At 36.4% G+C, this 17,399-nt stretch overlaps 1 protein-coding gene across 34 annotated transcripts in view; it reads right to left on the reverse strand.

Annotated features, from left to right (window-relative positions):
- Ptprd (protein tyrosine phosphatase receptor type D) overlaps positions 1-17,399 on the reverse strand; it is a 462,643-nt gene that overhangs the window by 366,766 nt on the left and 78,478 nt on the right. The gene's annotated exons all lie outside the window — the stretch shown is intronic.

Consider the following 17,399-nt stretch of genomic DNA (forward strand, 5'->3'; position numbering starts at 1 on the left):
CTGGCACAAAGTTAGAACCCTTCTAGACGCACAAGGTGAAATCCAATTTATCACACTCTATGGATGCCTCAAGGCATTAAGCCTCACTCCCCCTGTGAGTTCAGGTTAGAAGGAGCTGCCACTATATGCAATATGCACATTAGACTTTAGTATAGAATATGCTGTTGTTTTAAGAAAAAGAAGCTTATGGAACTGTGGATCCAAAGCCTCACTATACCGTGGAAGAAAAACAAAATAGCCTGGAGCAATGCTTGATTGAATTCTATTTAGATTTCAGGATGTCACAGAAAACTAACAACACAAAAGCAGGACCAACAATATTACAATTGATAAAACGTGTTCAGAAAAGCATTCTCTGACTTAATAGCCAACACTTAGGAAGCTCATTTAAGATTCTTGAGGATGTGTGTTCAACTTCTGTCTTAGAGTTGAGACAAGAAAAACCACCTTCTACTGAAACATTTAAAACTAGCAGGAAGCAGAACCTTGACTTCAAGTAAGTTAAACACAGCATAGAGTTGTCTAACTTAAGGCTAATTAATCGCACTAAAAGTTCTGTGCAATTTATTAATCACACTAAAAGTTCTATGCGATTTAAAGATTTATCTCATTGTTCAGACAAGAAAACTGAGGTTCAGAGAAATAATCAGTATTTCTCTAAAATGTTTCCTCTATCTGTAAAGCATGCCCAGCTCCCTAAATGGCCATTGAGACAAAGGATAAGCAGATCAAGACTGTTGATATTAGTGAAATATGCTCCCAGTTTGTCTATCCCTGCTATCTTGGTGGTGGGTCTCTATATGAGATGTGGGTCTTCATAGATTTAATTCAGTTAAAATGAGTCATTAGGCTTTCCTGGGCTTTGTTATTCCACAAGAAGAGGAATGTTACACACAGTTATCTAAAGAGAAAAGTAAAGTGACACTGTGTAAGACCAATGGGGCAAGTGGCCATCTACTACTCATTCAAGTGGAAAGGATGGAAATGGATTCTTTCCTCAACCTCCTAAAGCAATGTCCTCATACTTTGAGTTGTCCTGTTGTAGTAAGGGTTTTGCAGAGGAATAGAACCAAGTGTATGAGGAGGTAGTGTGATGAGGGATTATTAAATAAGCTTTAATATAGTGGCAACTGCCCAATCACACCTGAGATTACACAGGTTTATTAGTTGAGGCTGGATGCCCCAACATTCTAAGTAGTCCCAGAATAGCTGCCTCTCTGTGGAGGGCAACACTAGGCAGTTACTCAGTACATAGGGCAGATTGCTTCAATGGTTCCAATTTGGGACCAGGAGCCCTGAAAGTTCTGGGAGAGCTGTTAGTTTCATTCCAGGATTGAAATCTTGGAAAGTTACTGTCAGGGGAGCAAACAGCAGGACAAACATGAATGAGACCCCCCAAAGGGAAAGACAAACCAGCAAATGGTTCCAGAAACTTGCTTCTGAAATCCCTTTTTTTATATTGGCTGCTTTCAGAAGATACCACCCACAATCAGGTGGGTCTTCCCAAGGCAATCAGGGCAAAGGGGACACTTCTTTAGTGATAATCCCTACTCCAGTCATTTTAATTTGTGGCACACTTACATTAAAAGCACCCATATCCCTTGAACCAAAACAATAAAATACCTGTCACATCAACCACCCAGTTTCTGGTCTTCTGTTAAAGCAGTACCAGCAAAATGATAAATATAGACAGATGCTAAATAAATTTAAATTAAAAAAATTACCATTCAAAGTCACTAGCTATGCAAATACAGAATAGTTTTCTATCGGTCTATAATATTTAAATATAAATATTAAATGGTGTTATTAAAGCTTAATAATTTAAAATCATAGAAAGGGTGAAATTCTTACTTTCATTTCATTAAAAAAATAATCTATACAACCTACTGTCACATTTAACATTTTGATGTATACACTATATGCTGAATTGTCAACCCTGACAATATTCTGGCTCTAAAATATTATCATGAATTGTATGTGTAACTACACATATTTGAAAAATTAAAGATAAAATCAAGACAGTAAACCATATAGATTATTTACAAACTTCATAGATAACAAAATGGAACACTGTGTCTTCCTAAGAAACTTCACACTATTTCTAAATAAATGGCATTTTGGGACTGGCAAGACGCTCCGCAGGTAGTAAGTGACAACCTGAAGTCCATGCCCAGTTCCCACATGGTGGGAGGAGTCTCTTCTGAATCCATGCATGCAGTGTGGACATGGGTGTGCATTTGTACAAGCTCTTGTACACATGTGCACTCTCTCTCTCTCTCACACACACACACACACAACTTTAAAAAAGAAAATAGCATCTTTTATGCAAAACAGACCTTTAGTAAAATGTATCATCTATTTAAGAGATTAGGGATACAGAGGATAAACTTCAATGAAAAGGAAGCCCACAAACATTATCATCCCAAATGCAAAATGTAAAACAAAAGCAATTCCACTAAACTCATCAGCAAAACAAGCATATCCACTCTGCTCCTTCCTGTCCTTCCTGTTCAATAAACTACTTGACTTCTGATCTAGAAAAATGAGACTAATGAAGAAAATACGTAGAAACAAATAGTAAATGCAGAAATCAAATTATCTTTATTTGAAGATGATGAATCAATACAGTAAAAAGCTTTGAGTAGTCTAACAGAAACTTCCTATCACCAAAAATTACATTCAGCAACATAATAGCTGTCAGTGAGTTCAGTCCTATTCCCAACACTCTTATATATTAGATTCAGGTCTATTGCTGAGATCCTTGGTCCACTTGGGGTTATTTTTTGTGCAGATGAGAGATGGGGATAGAGTTTCATTCTTCATGTAGCTATTCAGTTTGACTAGCACCATTTGTCACTAAAGAGACTTTTCTCCAATGTGTATTATTACCTTCTTGATATGACTTTATATGTATATTCTCAGTTGTTCCATTGATCAACAAGTTTGTTTTAATGTCAGTATCATGCTGTTCTCATTCCTGTAGCTTTGTAATGTGACTTGAAATCTGGGATGGTGATACTTTAATCAGATTTTGTTGTTCATGATTTTCTTCACTACCCAAAGTCTTTTGTATTTTTCTATCAAATTTAAGATTTTTTTTTTTTAATTTCTATGAAGGATTGAGTTAGTATCTTAATGGGAATGGTATTGAATCTGTAGATTTTGCCATATTCTGGCAATCATGAGCAAGGGAGGTCTTTCCATCTTTGGGATATTTTTCATTTTATTTTTTAAGTGTCTTTAAGTTTTATTATGAAAATATTTCACTTCTTTGGTTAGATGTATTCCAAGATTTCAGATTGTGAAGCAATTGTGAAAGGTACTGTTTATTTAATTTTCTTCTTAGTATGTATGTGATTTGTATACAGAAATACTACAGATTTCTGATTTTTACATATTAAAATTACATGCTTCTATATTGTTACTACAGTTATTAAATCAGTACTTTTAAGAAATTCACTTGGAGACTAGAGACATAGCTGAATAGTCAAGAGCAGATACATGAATAGTTTCCAACATTCACATTAGGTAGCATGGGCACCTGCACATATATGCATATTCCCACAAGGAGACACACATGTACATATACTTTAAAAAATAAAAATAGTCCTTAAAAGTCCAGTTTATTTTAAATCTAGAATTAAATTTAAAAATACTGGAAAATTGTACTTATTTAATGGTTCATTAAATTTTAATGGCCTAAACGTAACTATAAATTTAGGTTTTAATAATGTAAATTACTTTTGTTACTATAAATATTTGGAATAAAGTGATAAAGATAAATAAATATATGTCATGATCGGAAATCTCCTTCTAAATTAATTTTCCTGAGGAAGCAACAGATTTTTTTCATCCATAAAGATCATGGTGATATCTTTTAATTGTTGGGTTTGGCTTTTCCTAGGCTTGAGGTTTTGTTGTTGATTTGGTTGGTTTTTTGGGTTTTTTTTTTGTTTTTGTTTTTGTGTTTGTTTGCTTGTTTGTTTTTTGTCCCTTCATCCTCTCACTGTTTTCAATGTATTGTTTGACTGTATCCATCTCAGAAAGGCTGACAGTAACACCCTTTACAACACAACCTTTTTGCACAGTTACATTACCTCAGTTATATATCAGTGAGTTCTCTAATTTGCCTTTGTCCTCTTCATTGTCTCAAAATTCCTTCTATTCCTCATCAAACCCCCTTTCCAATCACCTCAAGTATGTTTTTTTTCCTCCCACCTTTTCCTGGTGCCAATGTCTTTCTGCTGTTTCATAACCATCAATCTTCTTCCTTTTTGGTCAGGAAGGCAAACATCTGTTCAACGTTCTCTCCTGGTCACTGTAATAAATCTTCCTCCGAAGAGCACTGCATCTTTTCTTCCTCAGTCTCAGAACAATTTTTCCGTTCAGCTGAAACATGGATTTATGGCATCATGCCAGTGTTTTTATTCTCATAGGCCATTGTTTAATTCCTAAAGACTTATGCAGATACTATGTGTAAAAAGATACAATGGTCAATGAATCTTACCCTGCTGTGGTTTGAATAAGAAAAGTCTCCCATTGCTCATGTGTTTGAACACTTGGTTGTCAGTTGTTGGTGCTATTTGGGAAAGTTATAGAAACTTTAGGAGAAATACTGGCTAAAGTATGTCACTGGGAGTGGGTACAATGTGACCGACCAGGTTCCTACTCCTGCCATCATGTCTTCCTTTACTGGAGGCTTCTATCCCTCCAGAATTGTAAGCCAAAGTAAACCCTTCTCCTCTAACCTGTTTTTATGGGAGGGGAGTCTTTTGCCACAGTAACAGAACAGAAACTAAGACTCCTGAGTTCCTTACTGTTCACTAGCTGAATATTTTCGGGTCTGAACATTAAGGTGTTTAGCTGTAACTGGTGGACAGTTATCTTTCAGAGTCAAAGCATGACATTTCTGTACTCTCGATGTCTGGATTTCTTAATAGAGAGAGCAAAGGGATGTAGGAAAGATTACAGCAGCCTAGATGTACTACCTACATCAGATGAGAAGGCTCAACACAATGACTGGAAAACTAGTGCAGCAGTGCAGTCATTGACAGCTTTTCAAAATGACAGTTCTTTCAGTCTGGATCCCAACACTATGGAAGGCATTGGGACATCCTACATTATGTTCCTATGGTTATATGGCAAAGGAATTTCTCTTTGGATTTTAATGAGAGCCATCTGTCATGTTAGCATCTAATATTATGCAGTTCTCATTTTCAGGATCCATGGGATGTTTTTATTATCTTTATTGTAAAATGGAAGAGGTGTACCAAGGACTAACGCTGTAGACCAGGTTGACCTCCAAAGCTCAGTGATCCACCTGCTTACTAAGAGCTGGGTTTAAAGACATCCACCACCATGCCTTACCTAATACCGTTCTTAAAGGAAATTCTTAGAATTAAAACACACTTCTTACATACACATGTATGTATTGTATTATGTAAATGTATGTAGATATTATCATATGCAAATGATATTAGAGTTTTTTAATTTCCTATACTTAAATAAGAGATAAAGATAAGTGCTATTAATATTCTGTATTTTAGATTTTCATTTATTCCTTATTATTTTATTTTTGCTTTTGCTGCTTAACAGCTTTAAAGAAATATTTGTTTTAAATTGAATGTTCTAGTTATAAGTAAGAACAATGTGGTTTTTTTCCATCATTCCTAATTTATTCCTAGTCACATATAAATGTTTTCTATTTCTGCAAATAGTCTGCAGAAACTGAGACAGCTTCAATGTCCACACATACTTTCTCTTTCCCTTTCTTTCACTCTTCACTCTCCTCTTTCTTTGCTTTCTCTCCTGGCTGTGAAGTATTTCCCTTGCGATGAAAGCCATAATGTTAACTTGTAACAACAGTACATACTTTCCTTTGATAGTTACATGAATTCAAAGAAAGTGTGGCTGTTTAGACAGTTATCCTTGGTGACACTACTCCCTGCTAAGTGAAATCTTTGTTTATTATTATTATGACTTAATACAAATAGAACTATAACACAGATTAAGGTTACAAAGTTTTTGTTTGCTTTTGTCATGTGCTAGGGGTTCACTATGGTGTTGTGTACATTAGGCAAGCACTCTTTCAGAGTGACACCACCCTTTCTCCCTGTGCATTCTTGATTGTGACTTTTGATAACTCAATAAGTTCCACTTGGATTCTAGAAAATTCTACCCAGCACATATTAAGTGGGAAGTGGATATTGTATTTCACTGAGTAAATTAGTCAATTAATTTCTAACAGTGGCTTTAACTGAGAAAAATTACAATTAGAGGGAGCTATGGCAGCAATGTTTTAAACGTCTCTTTTTTCCTAATTGTGGGATAAAACTACATATAAGCAAATTAAAAAATTTAAATTAAAATAAACCAAGCAGTTCACTTTTCTGTACGTAAAGAATCAGCCATGTAAATGCTCATCTAACATTACTTCCTAAGTGGAAGTAGATATAACTACCCAGGTTATCTTAACAAGGCATTTAGGTGACTGTCAAGCAATGGTAGGACAGAAAGTATCTTTTAATACTACAGCTATAAAAAGCAACTGAGATGCTCTAGCATAAAGAATAAAACTATCAAAAATAGTAGTTAAATATGGAATAATCTATGAAAGTATATTGTATATGACAAACTCAGAATACAAAGACTTCTTATTCCACAATTAATTATAAAATCTTCTTGAATAGCTTTCTTTTTCCTAAAACTACATGTCCCAGTCTATTCCTGCCTGAAATAACTGTTCGTGGACAGGGCAGTCAGGGGAAAGGCTAAGCACAGAGGCTCTTGCATGGCGTTTTATACCCAAAGCTGCAGCTGAAAGCACCGGGTGAAGGTTAAAAGGACTCAAATCCATCAAAAACATCCTGGCAGGTATCACAGTCCTAAAAGATACAGCTAATTGCTGACTATAAAGCCCACTGGGACAGAGAAATTTTACAGTGTGATCATACTGTGAATAATAATTCTCATCCAAGGGTAATAAATTACAGGATACAGGGCTGATGAGTGAAAAGACTAGAATGATAGTGAGTACTGTGAAAAAAACCATCATAACAGGCAGAGATTCTGCCACCAAGTAAACAAAGTTGAGATTATTAAGTCAGTTTAACTACATTTGCAAAAGAGCCTAAGAGTAGAAGCACACTCCATTATCCCTTTCTTCTCTGGTGAGCTGTAAGCCAAATTCCCTCAGACATCATCAACACATGAACCACAGATGGTCAAGTAAATTTGGATGCTGAGTTTAGGTGCATTGAAGAGAATGAGAAGGGTAGGAGAGGAAAACACATGCGGCTAGGAAGATTGGGTCAGGGTAGGAATAGAAAACAAAAAAGAGAGAGAAAGAGAGAGAGAGGGAGAGAGAGAGAGAGAGAGAGAGAGAGAACATAAAAGAGGGAGACATTATTGGTTTGAAGAGAAAACTGAACCTAAAGAAAGTTCTCAACCTAAAGAAAGGTCTAGAGACCTACAAGACTGCCACCAACTAACAATTTGAGCAACCGTGGAAAGGCTTACCATAAAAGCCCTTCCCTGATAGTGAGATCAACAACTAACTTATCCATCATCATGAAGCCCTCATCTAGTACCCTTGGAAACAGAAGCAAACACCCATAACTAACCACTGAGTCAAACTAGAATCCAGATGCAGAGGGAGAGGACAAGACCAGGTTGCAGAAACACATAGAGACAGCTGACCTGAACAAGGAGGAGCTAATGGCCCCCGGACTGATAGCTGGGAATCCAGCATGGGACTGACTCAGACCCCCTGAATATGGGTCGCAGCTAGAAGGAATGCGCAGTCTAAGGGACCTCAGACAGTGGAACCAGGATGTATTCCTGGTGCAGACACATCCCCCATGCAGGGATACTCCCTTAACCTAGAGACAGGAGAGAAGTCCTAGTCTCTACTTCAAATGACTTGACAGATTTACATGACTCCAACTAGATGGCATTGCCCTTCATGTGGAATTGGGGTGGGGGATGGGAGGAGAGGGTGGTCAGGATGCATGTGAGGGGGGAGAGAGGGTAAGAAGGAGAGAGGGAGAGAGGGAACTGGGATTGACATGTAAAATAAAAAATAAAATAAAAGAAAAAGAAAAATAAAATTCCCACCAAATCTATTAAGACTGGGTTGTATTTCTGCTCATTCTTTAGAAAACTGCATTACAAACTTGTGACTGAGGGATAGAGTAGATGTAGGTAAAGAGATGAGATGAAGATAAAGTCTTATAGGTATTTTCCAGGCAATTAAAAATGTTATTATTTTCCTGTAAAAAAAAAAAAAACTATTGGGGAGAAATTGTGAGAAGAGATTAGCAAAATGAAAGACTATCTGTTCCAATGTCTAAGCTAAAGACATGCAGGGGGCATATGCACAAATTGCCTAAAAATCTCAATACGTGCTGTATAAATAACTATTATAGTAATGTTTCCCACACTGAACTGTATTAGTATAGTTCTCAGTAACCATTCTTGCTATGGAGCTGTATCCTATCTCATCTTCCTTGAAATAATAGGGATTCATGTTTGAATAATAAAACTTGACTAGCTTTGGGGAATATTTGCATGTACAGAGCATAAATAAAGATCAGTTTTATTGGAATTATAGTAATGAAACTGCAGATATAAGGTTCATGATGTGTGTAAACCAAGGGGAAAACATCCATTTTGATGAGGCTTTATCTTTTTTTAATTTAATCTAATTTCTAAAGTTTTCCTAAAATACACCCTTAAATCAAAACTTTCCTCCCTGAAAAAATCCTGTGGGTGATGGGAGGAAACAGCACAAACTAACATATCTTGACACCAGAGAAGTAGGTACTTTCAGAGGAAAACTTCCCAATACTCATGGCCCAGTACACAAGATGAGTGTTTAAGAGGGAAATATTTATGGCCCTTCTCCTAACTTCTGACCCTTGAAATTAAAAGCACTTTCTCCACCTCTTTTCTTCCAGTTAACCTATAGGAAAAATGTCTCTCTTTATAGCAGGGAGAAATTTTTATGTGCCCAAAGATACAGCTATATAGATGAGTGATACAATTCAGCACTATCTCCCAAAATCTGGCCTCTCAGCAGTGAGATAAAAGCACAGAGTACCATGAAATTGGGGTCCTAAACTGTGCCTGGCCCATTGTCTTCTACGGTCGCAGAGGAAGGACCTACCAACTAAACACCAAAATGTCCAGTTACAGACACTCCACCAGGTTGGTAGTCAACCTGAGACTAAAAATGTTCAGGAGCCACACCCCCTTACAAAGCCATTTTAGTAGCATGTCAATCATACTTCCTGGATTGTTGCCAAAATGACTTCAAAGGAGGTACTATCTGAAGAAAAAGATTCTCTAGCTTCCACCTCTTACCACAGAGGCAAGTAGCGCCAACCAAGTCTACCATAACCATTCTCAGTACAAATAATTACATACTAAATCATGAGTATAATATATGCATAATATTATAACAAATTATTAATGAATACAATTTCATTCTGAAAAATGAGAGATAGCATAGCTGAAAGAAAAGTGTTTCAAAAGAAATGGCCATAACCATTTTTTAGAATTTTGTTATCTTAGAGGACAGAATTTTCTACAAGGGAACATTCACAAACAAAAATTAAAAATATAGTCACATACACAAAGACAAATAATCAAATGTATTTCACAAAAGACATTTTCTATTTTTTATTTCTTCTTGTTAGCATATTAAATATGGAAAACTCAAGACTAAACTATTTCCCCTGGTAAATTTATTTCCAGAAAGCTAATGCTTTCTAAATATCACCATTTCAGGCTTTCATTAAGTATTATTGGGAGATTGTTTCTTAATAAGGAAATGCAAATATTAAAAGGGAAAGGAGTGTTAATTACTTGAAAATGTGAAACCATTTGCTGCATTTAAGACACATGAAGGAGCCTTGGTCCCCAAGGTCATTTCATGGCTGCACTTAATCTGTCATCCTCTATGCTCTATGGCCTTACATTAGAAATGACACATACATGGAGCAGGTTTTTCCTTATTCTCCTTCCTACTTTACATATTTCACTGTGGTGTGAGCCATATGTTCCATCACAAAGAGTGGCATGAAGATTATTTGCAAGAGAGGGACCCTCTTTATTCAGATTGCAGCAACACACAAAGTCCTCTTCATTAAAAGCACATTATTGCTTTGCTTCAAGGCATTTACCTTATGTTCCCAGTAACACCCTGACAGTCTAGAGATTAAAAACATCTGGAATGCAAGCATTAAGATTTTAGGGATCATGAGTCTGGCACTAAAAATATCAACATTATGGAATACTCCAAATACTGGTCCTTTGGATGGGATAGGATTGAGGTGATGCATAAGTTAATATATAATCATGTAATTATTGAACAAGGTTCAAGATTGGACATGAGGCTAAACAAGTTAAAAATTGTCTGTGGATATCACCTACTTAGAATCCAGGCAGCCTCTATCACATTGTTGTGCTCCATATTAATTTAAAAACTGTTTCAGTTGTCCAATTTGATATAATGCTATCAACTTCCTCTTAATACCATGAAGTAATAAAGCAAAATGTTCTTTGGGATAATATATGAGTTTTTCCATTCCTAGATTCTAAGCAGTATATAAACACACAATGGTAATTTTAAAGGCATATCATAGGTGAAGGAGATATGACAATGGGTAAAAGCAGTAGAGCACCTAGAATCCTATAACCCAAGCAGTGAGAGGCAGAGACAAGTGATCCTGGGAGCCCACTAGTGAGCTAGTCGAGACAAAAAGGCGAGGTTCTGGTTAGTATCAGGTCCTATCTCAAAGGAATAAGGCAAGAGTATTGAAGGAAGGCACCAGGCACTCTCCTCTGCCCTCTACATGTGCACACCTGTACATGAATTAGCACACTCATGTGTATATGTTACACACACACTTACACAAGTATTTACAAAATATTTCATACTCTTTAACCCATGGAATGCCTTATAGAACACTGCCTACAGAAACATCCCATAAAAACTCAAAAACATGTTTATTAAAAATTTGTTCTATTTCATAATGGTAACAATTAAAAGGAGGAAATTGGGTTTGGGTGTTTGTTCCTCAGTTCACCTATTGAAGCTATGCTGCAGGCTTCTCCTGCTAAAACATCTGAAGGCTAGTCCCAGCTCTGTGCTGTTGTAAACTTCACTCAATTTACTCAATGATGCAATGTGTTTCCCTGCTGAAAGCAATTAAAAGCATGATCTTGAATTACTAAAAAAGGGGGAAAGGCCCTATTTTGTGTGTTTCTTTCCTCTCTCAAAGGAAACATGTTAACATCCATAAAGGAAATTTTACTCTTTTATTTTTTTTTTTTTAACAAGGAATATGAAGTGCTGCAACTCAAAAAGTCAAGAAGACCATATCTCACAAATTCCTCAAATGACTTTGTGATAGGGAACAAAACGAAACTATTATTACTCGTTTTTAAAAACAAATAAATTGTCCAGTAGACTGTAAGAGATACACACATACATACATACATACATACATACATACATACATACATACATGAGCAAATTTGAACAGAGATACTCTTCATGGGTGGGCAATTCTGTTTCCTAGTTAGCATGAGAATCTCACTGCTGGGTAGGGGTTCCTCCTATGAGTTATTATATAGGAAGACCCCCAAAGTTAGTCAAAATAATAAAGGATATTGCAATTGCTTTTAATTGCCCACAATAAGTAAATGGCAAAGACCCTATTGCTAAAGACACCAAAGAAATCTCAAGGAACTCCCTGCTGTCAAACAGTGCTAGAAGGTGCTATGTAGGCTACTGGGGGAGAAAAGACATCAACTGGCTAGCGTAATGCTTAACTCTGAATGGTAAAATACTGGTCCACCAGGCAAGATGTATCCATAACAGTGAAATGGCAGCTATAGGGGTAACCAATGGCTTTCTGATTGGCTCTGAGACCTTCTCTACATGAGGCATTTCTTGTGCAGTACTATAAATCTTGTCAAAAGCCCATGACTGGGGAAACTGTTAGCCTTAGGAGGGGATACACTGGAATTGTTTCACAAACATCAATGGCCTTCTAACATTTTATATTTATAGCATGGGCTTGTACTACTCTTGAGGTTGGTCAATAAGATTCTTTCTTGCAGGGTTCTTAAACTGCTAAGAATTAGTAACTTTATGTGCTCAAACATAGATAGGCCATCTATATCAAAGTCCTCTAACCCAGGGCTCACAAAACACTGAAGAAAGGAGAATGAAAGAATGTAAGAGCTGGAACAGGGAGTGAAGCTAGGAAATAACTATCTTCATGGCATAACTAAACTCTTCCACTGTAATTGCTTGCAAAATATCATGACAGCCAAAATTCCAGTATGGATAAAAAAGGGGCTCCCAAGGTCCCTTCCTTACCTGATATTAAGCCTGAGAATCTACTGACACCTAATGGCTCTGAGGGAAGGAAAGTCACTTTTCTTTGGGAATATGGCTAAAGGAAGATTACCCATGCCGCAGTGAAGGTCCTTATCTCGGTTACATACAATCAGCAGTAATGGTATTCAGGGGTTTCAATAATAATACTAATTTAAGAAGAGGATATAAAGTAGGAAGAAGTAATTCCAGGTGGATATAAACAAAATACATTGTAGACCACATCCACCAGAAAGACCTTGCACATCCTTCATGAAAGTCTAGGCTGGTGAGTCTGCCTGGCCCTCCCTTTCATGCACTAGCCACTAAGCACATCTGAACCCCGATCCACATCCATGACTTTGGCCTAGTCTCTCCACCCTACCTGCTCTGCAACTGACCTCTAGGCATCCTCGACACTTCTTACTTGGCCAAAGCCTGCAGGCTACTTCCACACCAAATTCAACCTCTCCTCAACCCTTCTATGAAGCCAGTATTACTCTCAACCAGGTAAAGACATAATTAAAGAATAAAACTACAGTCCAATATTGCTGGTGACCATAGACTATAACATGCTCTAAAATACTCACATACGGAATAGACACATACATCAAAAAGATTATCTACCATGAACAAGTTGGTTTTATCCCTGAACTGTAGGAATGGTTGAACATATCCAAGTCAATAAATGTAGTAAGACATAAAAATGGATTTTAAGACAGAAATCACCTCAGTAGATGCGGAAAATGTCTTTGACAAAATCCAATGCCTTCACAATAAAAGTCCTAGAAAATATAGAACCAGACAAAACATACCTCAACAAAATAAAAGCTTATTTTATAACTATATACTAAATATTTTTATTTATAAACATAAATAGGCATAGTCCTCAACTTGCATCAAACAAACTTCTTTTTGTAACAGACAAAGACCATTACAGAAAACTACAATCAAAGAAGAAGTAGAGCTGTGGAGCCCAGTCCCAGTGGATATGGATACATCTACAATAGAGTTCCTGGTTCTAAGGCTCAGAGGTCATTTTAGAAGTGGAAAAAAAAGCCAGAGGATCAGGGAACTTACTATGAGATCTGATATCCTAGTAAGGTCAGAAGCTATACTCATACTTGGCTCAACTACATGATCACATCAACATGAGCTGAACAAAGACAACAACAAACCAGCTAATGTGCAAGAAGGAAGCACAGAAGGCCTCAGCCCTCCACAAAGAGCTTTAGGTGAGTGAGGAAGGCTGAAATCAGAAAAAAAATCATTCTTCCCTAGAGAAAAAACACACCAGTTGGTTATCTAATAAGCCAACTGGTCAACCTTGAAAACATACCTACAAGTAACATTATACAAAATGAGAAATTACATTCAAAATATATACATAATATATACATACATACATCATATATACATATTGTCTTACTTATGGTTACTACTGCTGTAAAAGCAAATTGGGGAAGAAAGGGATTATTTGGCTTACACATACATAGCAGTGTTCACCATAGAAGGAATTCAGGAAAGAAACTCAAAATGGGCAGGAACCTGGAGGAAGGAGAAGATGCAGAGACCATGGAAGGATGCTGCTTATAGGCTTGCTAGCGATGGCTTATTCAGCCTGGTTTCTTATAGTACTCAGAACCACTTGCCCAGGGATAGCACTACCCACAATCACTCCCACATCAATCACTAAATAAGAAAATGCCCTACAAGTTTGCATATAGCCATCTCATGGAGGTATTTCTTTAGTTAAAGTTCCCTCCTATCCAATTACTATAACTTGTATCAAGTTGAGATAAAACTGTCCAGCATTCTCTCTCTCTCTCTCTCTCTCTCTCTCTCTCTCTCTCTCTCTCTCTCTCTCTCTCTCTCTCTCACACACACACACACACACACACACACACACACATTAAGAGACCAAGGAAGGGCAAATGGGCAGGATTAGAATGAGAAAAGTGAGGAAAATGATGCAAATGTATTATAATCAAAACATTTTTGTAATGTAAAAAGTATATATTAGATGCAAACTGACAGACCTCCAGGTACAAAAGGAAAACAATTCAACTACATAATCTATACTGCATAATACACTCTGCTTGTAAAATTTTATTAATGATTTCTCACATTGATGATATAAAGACAAAATCTAGATCTTTTATTAAAAGAAAATAATTAAAATCTGCATGTACTTTTACAGTTTGTAATGGTAATGGAAAAAAAAGAATTTACCTTTCCTTTTAAGGCATAAGGAACGTGACATTCAAGGAAACAAACTGGTGTTAAATGGTATACAAGGGACTAATACTTCGACTCACAATTAAGTCTAATACCACTCCTGTTCTTCCATACTGCAACGTAACAATGATGTGTAACCATGCCTCAGAGGTATTTGTGCAAACAGTAGGCATGGAAAATGTTACTTCAAAAGAAATCAATTAATTTTTGTGTTAATGTACTTCCAACTGATTTCAATGACTTATTAATTACCCAAGCATATATCATGTAATCAGTGAAATATTTAACATATTTAAACATGTATTATCAATGGGAAATTGCTAAAGGTACCAAGTAATGTATGTTATAATATCTAAGGATTAAGACACATTTCTGCATCTCGTATTTGCTTTAATTCATTCAGAACTTCTTCCCTTATTCATTCACGATTTGTGTCTTTTGGTTTTCTCAAAGTGTTTCTGTTTTTTAAATATTATTAGCACTAGGAAATAAATGGGAATTCCAAAACCACCATTGGAATTGGGTGGGAAGCTAAAAGTTCACTCTTGATCTCCAATCTGAGTTTTGGAATGCACAATGTTGTCAATCAAGATTTATTGAGCATCTACAGGTTATGATATGATTTGGCCTAGGTGGTAGACCATAATGGTGTCTGTACATCCATGCTGGATTTCTTACTTTACAAAGTGGTGGAAAGCTGCCAAAATGCTAAGGTAGTGGGTAAAACACTGTGTCCATCACTCCTTTGAACTGACAGTAGAAACAGGTTTTCTTCTGAAACGGTCCCTTGGCATAAAATGTAATAGTTCTACTAAGAGAGGAAGAAACATTTCTGGTAGTGATTTCATTTATCTCTTAGAGAAATTTCTTGGTTTGTCTCTTTTAGGGGTAGATATTTGCTACTGTTCTTCATTTTTTTTTTAATCTAAAAAGAGTGCATATAAATCCAGCCCCATTACCCTGTATCCCATTTTTTAGGGAAAGAAAAAAAGAAAAGAATACAAGAACAAGTTTGTAAATTATGAATGTGTTAGGATATCATTCTAATTTGACAATTCACCACCTAGAGGTCTGTGAGGAAACTGTTAAAACTGAGATAAGGGTTTGTTTTCGTTTTTTGGTTTTTGTTGTTGTTGTTTGAGTTTTGAGTATTGAGTTTTGAGTTTTGAGTTCTGCTTTACTGGGCTATGGATGTAACCAGGTCTAACACACTAACACATGCTGTGTAACAATATGCTACCAATGAGCCCATGTGTATTTACTTTACACATAAAAGAACCTTATTGAAAAATCCCAGACTTCAAAAGGATAAAAGTAACATTAAAAAGATGATTATGAGAGAGCATGACCTTCAATTTGCAGACACATGAATGTATGTTGAATGTGACCCTTCAACCTTTACTAAAGATGGTAAAACAGGATCACCATATGGAGCCACCACTGTTTTCAGCTACAGCAGAAAAATGGCCATTTGGACATCTGCTTAGTTCCTAAATCAGCAGCCAAAGCCAAAACCCTTCATTCAGAAGTCAGCATCCCCTGTTTCTCAGTCTTTAAGTGAAGCTGGATCATAAACCAAAGAAATAGGCCATTCTACAAAGTGCTATATGAGCTACTCACTATTAGGAAACGTCAGGCTATAAGAATTGTTACTAAAACACCAAAATTTGTTCTTCAGTGGTATTAAAAGAAAAAACAATTTAATACCACAATTTTCTTATCATTTCTTTATGGGATATTAGACATTATTATATTTTATGGCTTCTGGATACTTTCATGTTCTTATAAATATTCTTGCTTTTGGTCTTAGGAAAGCAATTGAAATTCTTGAAAACATTTTGACATCTTCAGAACTTGTTTTTAATAACAGTGAGAGGAATTCAGGAGTTAGCCTCAAGTCAATTTTTCTGCAATAGACAGCTTTTTTAAGTACCATATCAGATGCCCCAAGAATTTTGGAACTTATTTCTTTGATGGGCAGGACCATATCCTATTCAAAGTATCATTTAAAGGTTAGGGATTGCCCCTGTACCGGGAGCTCTGCAGACTTCCAAAATTGTCTTAGCCCTTATCTCTAACACTGTGTCCTGCAGGATGTAACTGTCCTGCTCCCCTAGACACTGTGACCCACTGGTTGGTTCTGCCTGAATAGTACCAGTCTTAGTAAATTTAAATGAGCTCTATGGAGGACCACTGGCATGTATAGTTTTTATCTGTTTTATGTCCCGCTTCAGGCTGTACAAGGAACGAACTGGCCAGTAGGTCTATTATTTGTATATTCAAAGCCAAATCCAAAATTACCTTTGGACAACTTAGTTTTGATCACAGTTCTCCTGTTTAAAACGCACCACTGAATTTTTTATTGTTAAAATATATTCCTAGGTTTTCATTGATTTAGAAATTGATTTTCTAAAGCATGCCCATTTTCCTAATCTTTTCTCATAATACTTCAGAATAAAATAATTGCAACTTCAAATACACAAAGTAGTTTTCATTCCGTGTGCAGAGGTTCTTTCTATGTGGAAAGTGCATCCCTTCCTTAGTGCCAATGAATACCTTATTTATCCAAGGATTAGCAACACAAATGCAGTACCTTCCTTCCAACTGCCACTCTACTCCCTCACTCTTATCCAGAGAAAAGTGTTCCAGGTCATGCTCTCTCTACTTCTAGTAGAGTGTCTATACTTTGGGTCATAGCTATTTATTTGCCTTCTACTTTCCACCTTGGGTAAGTTTCTCAGGCTCACTTTTCTCTTGTGATATGGAGAAAATA

Source organism: Phodopus roborovskii, unplaced genomic scaffold (genome assembly GCF_943737965.1).
Source record: "Phodopus roborovskii unplaced genomic scaffold, PHOROB, whole genome shotgun sequence".
Classification (NCBI taxonomy): domain Eukaryota; kingdom Metazoa; phylum Chordata; class Mammalia; order Rodentia; family Cricetidae; genus Phodopus; species Phodopus roborovskii.